Source organism: Pteropus vampyrus, unplaced genomic scaffold, assembly GCF_000151845.1.
Source record: "Pteropus vampyrus isolate Shadow unplaced genomic scaffold, Pvam_2.0 Scaffold548, whole genome shotgun sequence".
Classification (NCBI taxonomy): domain Eukaryota; kingdom Metazoa; phylum Chordata; class Mammalia; order Chiroptera; family Pteropodidae; genus Pteropus; species Pteropus vampyrus.
In genome coordinates, this window is record NW_011889329.1 from 1,218,823 (window position 1) to 1,226,272 (window position 7,450).

General features: G+C 38.7%; 1 pseudogene; it reads right to left on the reverse strand.

Moving 5' to 3' along the window:
* Positions 1-455: 455 nt before the first annotated feature.
* On the reverse strand, positions 456-555 carry LOC111733328 (annotated as a pseudogene).
* Between the last annotated feature and the right edge of the window lie 6,895 nt (positions 556-7,450).

The window sequence follows — 7,450 nt, forward strand, 5'->3', positions numbered from 1 at the left end:
TAACCATAGAATACTATACAGCATTGAGAAGGGAATAACTATTTCTATAAAAAAAAAAACACAACATGAATAAATCTCACAAACATAATGTTGAGTGAAAGAAGCCAGACGTAAAAGAATATATACTATAGAATTTCATTCATATAAAGTTAAAAGACAGGCAAAATTAATCTATGGCATTAGTTATAGTGACTATCCTTGCAGGGGAACAAATGACTGGGAGGGGACATTAAGGGGGCTTCTAGGATGCTGGTAATGTGGTAATGCCATTTCTTGATCTGGGTAATAGCTACATAGGTGTGCTCAGATTGTAAAAATTCATCAAGTGAATGCTTATTTGTGTACTTTTTATGTATATATTATATACTTAATTTAAAAAGTTTTCTTTAAAAAAATATATTTTGGATATTACCTATCTTTTCGATTTTTAAGAGTTCCTCTGCTTTCGAATTTTTTTTAATATGTAATGCTTCACGAATTTGCGTGTCATCCTTGCGCAGGGGCCATGCTAATCTTCAGTTCCAATTTTAGTACATGTGCTGCCAAAGTGAGCACTGCTTTTGAAAATTTTTGGTATTCCATTTATGAGTTGTCTCTTGAAATTCTTTCCTCCACTTCAGAATTACTGCTTTAATCCCTTGCATCGCCTATTGCTGTTCTCCAAACTGGTCTCTCTGTCTCTCATCAGTCTCTTTCCCTACACACTCGGTTCTATACTAAAGCCCACATCTGATCACATCTTATTCCTCTACTCAAAAGCCTTTAGTGCCTCCTCTTCATAGAACAAAAGTCACCACAATGTAGCAACTGACTGTAAGATAGAAGTGAGAGAGAGGGGGGTCAGCGAGGACACTTTAAAGTAGGTGACCTAGGGGTGGTATCCTGAACAAAAATATAAAAGGAAAGAAGATGAGTAAGACCTGGAGGAGAGTGATGAGCCCCGATTAGAACATACTAAGTTTGAAGTCAGGAATTAACAAAATTGGGTGGAAGCTCCAGTTCTAAAGATCTAATCAAAGATTCAACATACTGTAAAAAATGGACAAGTAGGGAAAAGAAGTGAATACCCTAGTCAAACCTATACAAATGGAGACTGATTATAAAAACAAGGAGTGAATTCTCATCAGGTAATTTGACTCTGAAGGAACTTATCCCCTGCTATAGCTGATAACACCTAAAAACTCAAATCAATGCAGTAGTTGTTAGCTATGCTCCAATAAATCAGTTTTTCCCAGTCTTCACCTCTTCCATGTGCATTTAATACCAGTCAGGACCTGCAGCTGGAGGGGCCACCCAGGAGCTACAGTGACTCCCAGTGTCCTGCAGAGCTATCTGTGTGGCCTACCTAATCCACCACAGACTCTAGGGCTGGGACTTTCTCCCATCAGAGTCTCTAATAGCCAAGAGTCAGCAGAAGAAACCACAGCCCTATCCCAAATCCTCACCTCCTCCCCAGGTATTTAGGGCCCAGAAAAAGACACTGTTTACCCTTCTCTATAATGCCAACAAGGCAGAGTCCTGAGGCCCTTCTTAGCCTTCACCCTCAAAGATACCACTGCTCAGCAACATACCCTTTTAGATCCAAGCTCTCATTTTTCAGTCTGCCTTCAGTAAACTCTCCAACCCTTTATTCTTAAACCCAGAATAGCTCTTTTTCAGTGTTTATTATATATTGCTAAACTGGGTTGGGGGGAGAAGGAGGTTATAATATATCTATCGTGTATCTCTGTTTTAGTTATAAGAAATATATATATATATATATTTCTGTGCTTATATAAGCACACTTGAATATACATACATAAAAAAAATGAAGTAAATATACCAAAATGTTAACAGTAAATATAAATTTTTCTTTGTGTTTTTATATGTCATATTATTTTATAATGCATATATATTAATTTTTTAACAAGGGATAAATCCCTCAACTTTTTTTAGTTCAAAAATAGAAAAGTGTTTCCACTCCAGGTATGGTGGATTAAGCTGTTAATAGAACAACTTCCCTGAAGGTAACAACTACAAACTCTGAGGATATCTAGAGATTCTGGATAATTAAAAAAAAAATACAGGCAGATTTTGAATGGGAGTTGAAACTGGTCAGAAAGAACTGGCATGGGGTGAGTTTTTATTTTTTATAGTTTTAGCCTGAACACAGACTACTGTTACAGCATGGCACAAGATGGCGAAAACTCTGATAGAAAACCTTTCAGTTGCCTGGCCTAAAGAACCAGATGTCAGAACCCACAGCAACTACAGTCACTTGAAAATGCTGAGGGAATCCTGGAGAAGAGAGAAGCAGAATAGGAAAACTCCCATATTCTGTGCATAGACTTAGCCAAGTTCTCTTGCCGATACCTGGGCCCTTGTACCCTACATGCCTGAGGTAGACTCAAATCACATTACAGCTAGAACTAAAATATTTTAACTGATAATTGAGCTAATGTCCTCCATAGGTGAGACAGAGTTTGTGGTCAAAGGCTAACCAAGTTAATTGCTTACTAAAATTAAAAAAAAAAAAAATCAATGATTTTTGGACAAATATCCTAGAATCCAGATTCTGCACAACCTAACAATTCGCATGTCCAGTATACAACCCAAAACTACCCATCATACAAAAGCAAAATGAACAAACAAACAAACAAACAAAAAAAATGGGAAAATGTGACCAACTCGTTCTCAAGAGAAAAGACAATCAGTTGAGTTCAACACAGAGATGACTCCAGATGTTGGAATTATCAGACAAAGCATTTAAAGGAAATATTATAACTGTAGTTAATGAGGTGAAGAAAAATATGCTTGTAATGAATGGGAAAAAGAAGGAAATCTCCAGAAAGGAAATAGAAACTATAAAAAAATTAATGAAATTTTAAACTGAAAAATACAGCATCTGGGGAAAAATACTGAATGGACTCAAGAGCAGAATGGAAAAGATATGAAGATAGATCAATAGAAATTCTCCAATCTAAAGAAAAGAGAGAACAAAGAACAGAAAATAAAATGAGCAGAGCTTCAGAGATCCATGGGACAATATCAAAAGATCTAAAATATAGGTAATTGTCATGGAAGGAGAGAAGATAAAAGAAAAAATATATATAATAATGATCAAAAACTTCCAAAATTGGGTGAAACCCAAACAGGATACATATAAAGAAAACAATGCCTAATACATCATAATCAAGTGGTTTAAAGCCAAGGATAAAAAAAATAAATATTGCAGGTAGCCAGAGAGAAACAAAATATTATATATAGGGGAGCAGTGATTCAAATGATCATGGTCTTCTTATCAGAAACCACAAAGGCCAGAAGACAGTGGAACAACTTCTTAAAGTGCCTACAGAAAAATTGTCAACCCCAAATTCTGTAGCCAATGAAAGGATCCTTAAAAAGTGAAGATGAAGGTATTTTCAGATAAAAGAAAATTAAGAGAACTATTGTCAGTAGACCTGTACTAGAAGAAATAAGTTCTTTAGACAGAAGGGAAATAATATTGGAGGGAAACAGATATTCGGGAAAGAATGTAGACCATCAGCAATAGCACCAAATATAAACTCAGTAGTCAGTATTTATTTAGTCAAATGTCTAGATATTAAATACTGAAAGTGGCTTAAAGGGATTCAAGAAGGTAGCAAAATAATTTATTGAAAAGACAGACAGAGCTCATATAATATCAGTAAAGCCGTAAAACAGTTTCCCACTATTAAAGACATGGTTAGTCTCCCTTCTTCTTCGCTATAAATATGTGGGGGCTTTAACTAGTGTGGCTGAGGGAGTGTCTCAGAGCTGGTCCAGAATGGATCATTTCATATGTGCCTCAGGGAGGTCTTGCTTTATGATGCCTGATCTGTAATGAGATGGTGACTTCTCTTTTCAGGGCCATTTTTTTTTTTTTTACTAAATATTAAATTTTACTTTTATTCTTGTCCATGTGAGGTACATATGCACCCCTGGAGACCTGTAAACCTCTAGATATACCTAGGTTTTAAAGTGTGAATTACATATAGGACTCAAATTAAATGTGTTCACTAAATTTCTTTGAATTCAAATGGAAGAAATAGAAATCATAATGAGATAATATTTGAAAACAATTACAAAATAATTTTAAAATACAATAGTGATAGAATTATGGTTAGAATGTTAGATTTATACAATGTTAATGCAAATTGGTTTAATTTTGAGAAGCAAAATGTTATCGAGAATTTAAAAAAAAAATGTTCATCCCACTCTTGGTAAGTTCATTCATTGGAAAATCTCCCAAGAAGCACTACATATGAAGGTATTCAATTCAGGATAACTGAATAGTGTGAAGCTAAAAACAATCATTTCTAGTAAGAAGGGAATGATTAAGAAGATGACTGTTCATTAATGGAATAGAATATTAGGAAGCTATCGAAATATATTATGTGAAAAATAATGGCACGTAAATGTGTGTACCCTGATGCTCAGTAACAAAAGCAAATCACCAATTACATGTTTACCATGATTATGACTATGCACATACATGAATTAATTCATTTGAGAAACTTATGTATTAGGTGTTGTGCTATGCATAGGAAACGCCAAGGTGATAATACATGGTTCCCTGCTCAGGAGAAGGTTCAGTCTAAGTGGAAGTCATGCAAACATACTGAAAGGTATTATAATTCACAAAATGCTTTTGGAGGGCAGAAGGAACATTAAAGCTTACTGAAGAAGTGAGGAAAGACTTCACAAAGGGGCTAAGACATATGTGGACAATAATGAAAGGGAATACAAAGAAAAGAAATCAGTTGCATTAGAGCAGACAGCTTAGGAATTATTTGTCTTTGCACTTTCAAATTTCTTATAATGTTAAATATTTTTATAATAAAAAAGTGAAGACACAAAAATGAAACCTTTTATATCTGACCACTGTGGGAAAGTTTTATATAAAATAAATAACAAACATATCATAAAAATAAAGTTTTAAGGAAAATTTTAAAAGGCTCTCTGAACATCCTCCTCCCTTCTCATTTCACTTAAGGATGGGCCAGGCAGCTCCTCCTGGTGGGAGCTCCTTCTGCCTCCCACCATCAGCATGACACCACACTTACAATAATCAGCCTGCATGGTGTCTGGCTTGCCCTTTGCAAGGGGATTATTATTAATAGTTCGGAGTCTTTTTTGTTTTTACCTGAAGCTAGGAAGTAGCCATTCCAGCAGAACTCCTCGGCTGGGGGATACCACTTTAGTGGGTTGAACGGTGGCCCCTCCAAAATATATTTTCATGTCCTAATGTCCAGAGACTATAATTGTGACATTATTTGGGAAAAAAATGGTCTTTGCGGATATAATTAGGCTAAGGATCTTGAGATGAGATCTTCCTAGATTTAGAGCAGGCCCTAAATCTGATGATGGGTGGTCTTATAAGAGAAAAGAAGAGAGATTGGAACATAAACACAAAGAGGAGAAAACCAAGATAAAAAGGCAGCTATTAGAATCATGCAGCCCCAAGACAAAGATTGCCTGAAGCCACTAGAAGCTGGAACAGGCAAGGAAGGTGGGATGGTTAATTTTATGTGTCAACTTGGCTGGGACACAGGATGCCCAGATATTTGGTGAAACATTACTTTGGGTGTTTCTGTGAGGGTTTTTGAGATTAACATTTTTTTGAGATTAACATTTAAATCAGTAGTCTTTGAGTAAAGTGGAGTATCCTCCATAATTTAGGTGGGTTTCATCCAATCAGTTGAAGGGCTGAATAGAACAAAAAGTCCATCCTCCCCCAACCAAAGCAAGAGAGAATTTTCCAACAGATGGCCTATCATCTTGATCTGAGATATTGGCTCTTCCTGGTCCCATAGCAGAGTGGAACACCGGCTCTCTTTGTTGAGAGCGAGAGACTGACTGACAGACAGAGACAGAGAGACAGAGAGAGAGAGAAAGAGAGAGAAACAGAACCAATATCCTTCTCCCAATCTCCCAATATCCTGGGAGATGCCTGACTCCTGCCTACACCTTGATTTCAGACTCCTGCCCTCCAGAACTGTGAGAGAATAAATTTTCATCATTTTAAACCATCTAGTTTGTGATCATTTTTAATGGCAGCTCTAGGAATTTAAGAGAGTCACTATGGCTTCTGACTTTTCAGGACCTGGGCCAGGTGACCCTTGGAACATATTCAGAAATATGGACTTCCCTGGGCATTTTTAAGCTCAAAATATGAGTCAGGGACATATGCAGGAGTAATAAAGCACAGTGTTATAGAATCACCCACACAGACCTGGATTCAAATTTTGGTTCTAGTACTAACCACCTGGGTAGATCCAAGCAGTGATGATAAATTGTGTTTCTCCTCTCTCTCTCCCTTTCCCCTGCTTCTCCTCTCATATGAAACATCTGTAGACAATTCCGATCCCATCTGACTTGAAATCCCTTAATTCCAACCAGAATGCCTTCCATTTTCCCCAGCATGTATAGTGAGCACCCTATTCCTCTCTCAGTGTTCTATACCTCTTTAGCCCACCTACCAAAATCCTATTCCTTCTGAAAGGCACAGCTCATGCTCCCCTTCTGTCAACACCTCCCTCCTCTGAACTATAACACACATTCTCAAAACAGTTCCTCTGACTCTTAGTGAGTACAGTACTGCCTTACATTGTTTCTCCTCCTCTCTGTGCAGGTAGTTCTCAGCATGCAATCAGGCACTGTTTGAGAATTGGAAATCATTTCCCATAGAAACAAAGTTATGGATGGTAGTCAGACTAGCAAAAAGTGTACCCAATACTTTACTCAGCTTTGAGCTTCTAGAAAGCAGACCCCACATACGTTCCAAGTAGTATAATTATGATCTATGATGCATAAAGAGAAGCAATATAGACGGCACCCCTCTGTTCTGGCTGCACCACCTTGCATAGCTGCCTCCTTTGCTAATATCCATGGTCCCAGCAAAGCTGCCTGTCCCCCAGGGCCATGGGGCCATCTGGGGATCTGACTCACTGCACCAGAAGGGGCTTCAGAGAGCCACCAGGGCCAGTCCCCTGATGCCAGGCAGGTCCAGGAGCAGACTACCCAGACAGGTGGTCAAAGGTGTCAAGAGAGAGGTAGCCAGCCCAGCGCTAAATGAGCCTGACAGGCACAGAGTACTTCCCCAGATCCAACAGGAAGGAATGGGCCTCCTTGTTCTTGTTTGTGGCCTGGCGGTGGTGCTGGCGGAGGAGGTGGTGGCAGCAGGCTGCGGAGAGATGGAAGAAGAGGAGGCCTGGGCCACGTGAAAGCCTGGAGAGGGATGGAAAAGGAGAAGGCTTGGACTCCACTGAGGCCAAAGTGAGCCCAGGCATCTTCCCTGGGACATGGCTACCTTTTCAGCCCAGGCCCAAGCCTGGACAATCACTTGCCCTCTCGCTGGGGTGAGGCTCAGAGATAGAAATCCCTCCCGCTGCTGTTGCGGGCTGGAGGCTTTTTCTTTGGCCCACAGGGAAACACAGAGCAGCCCAGT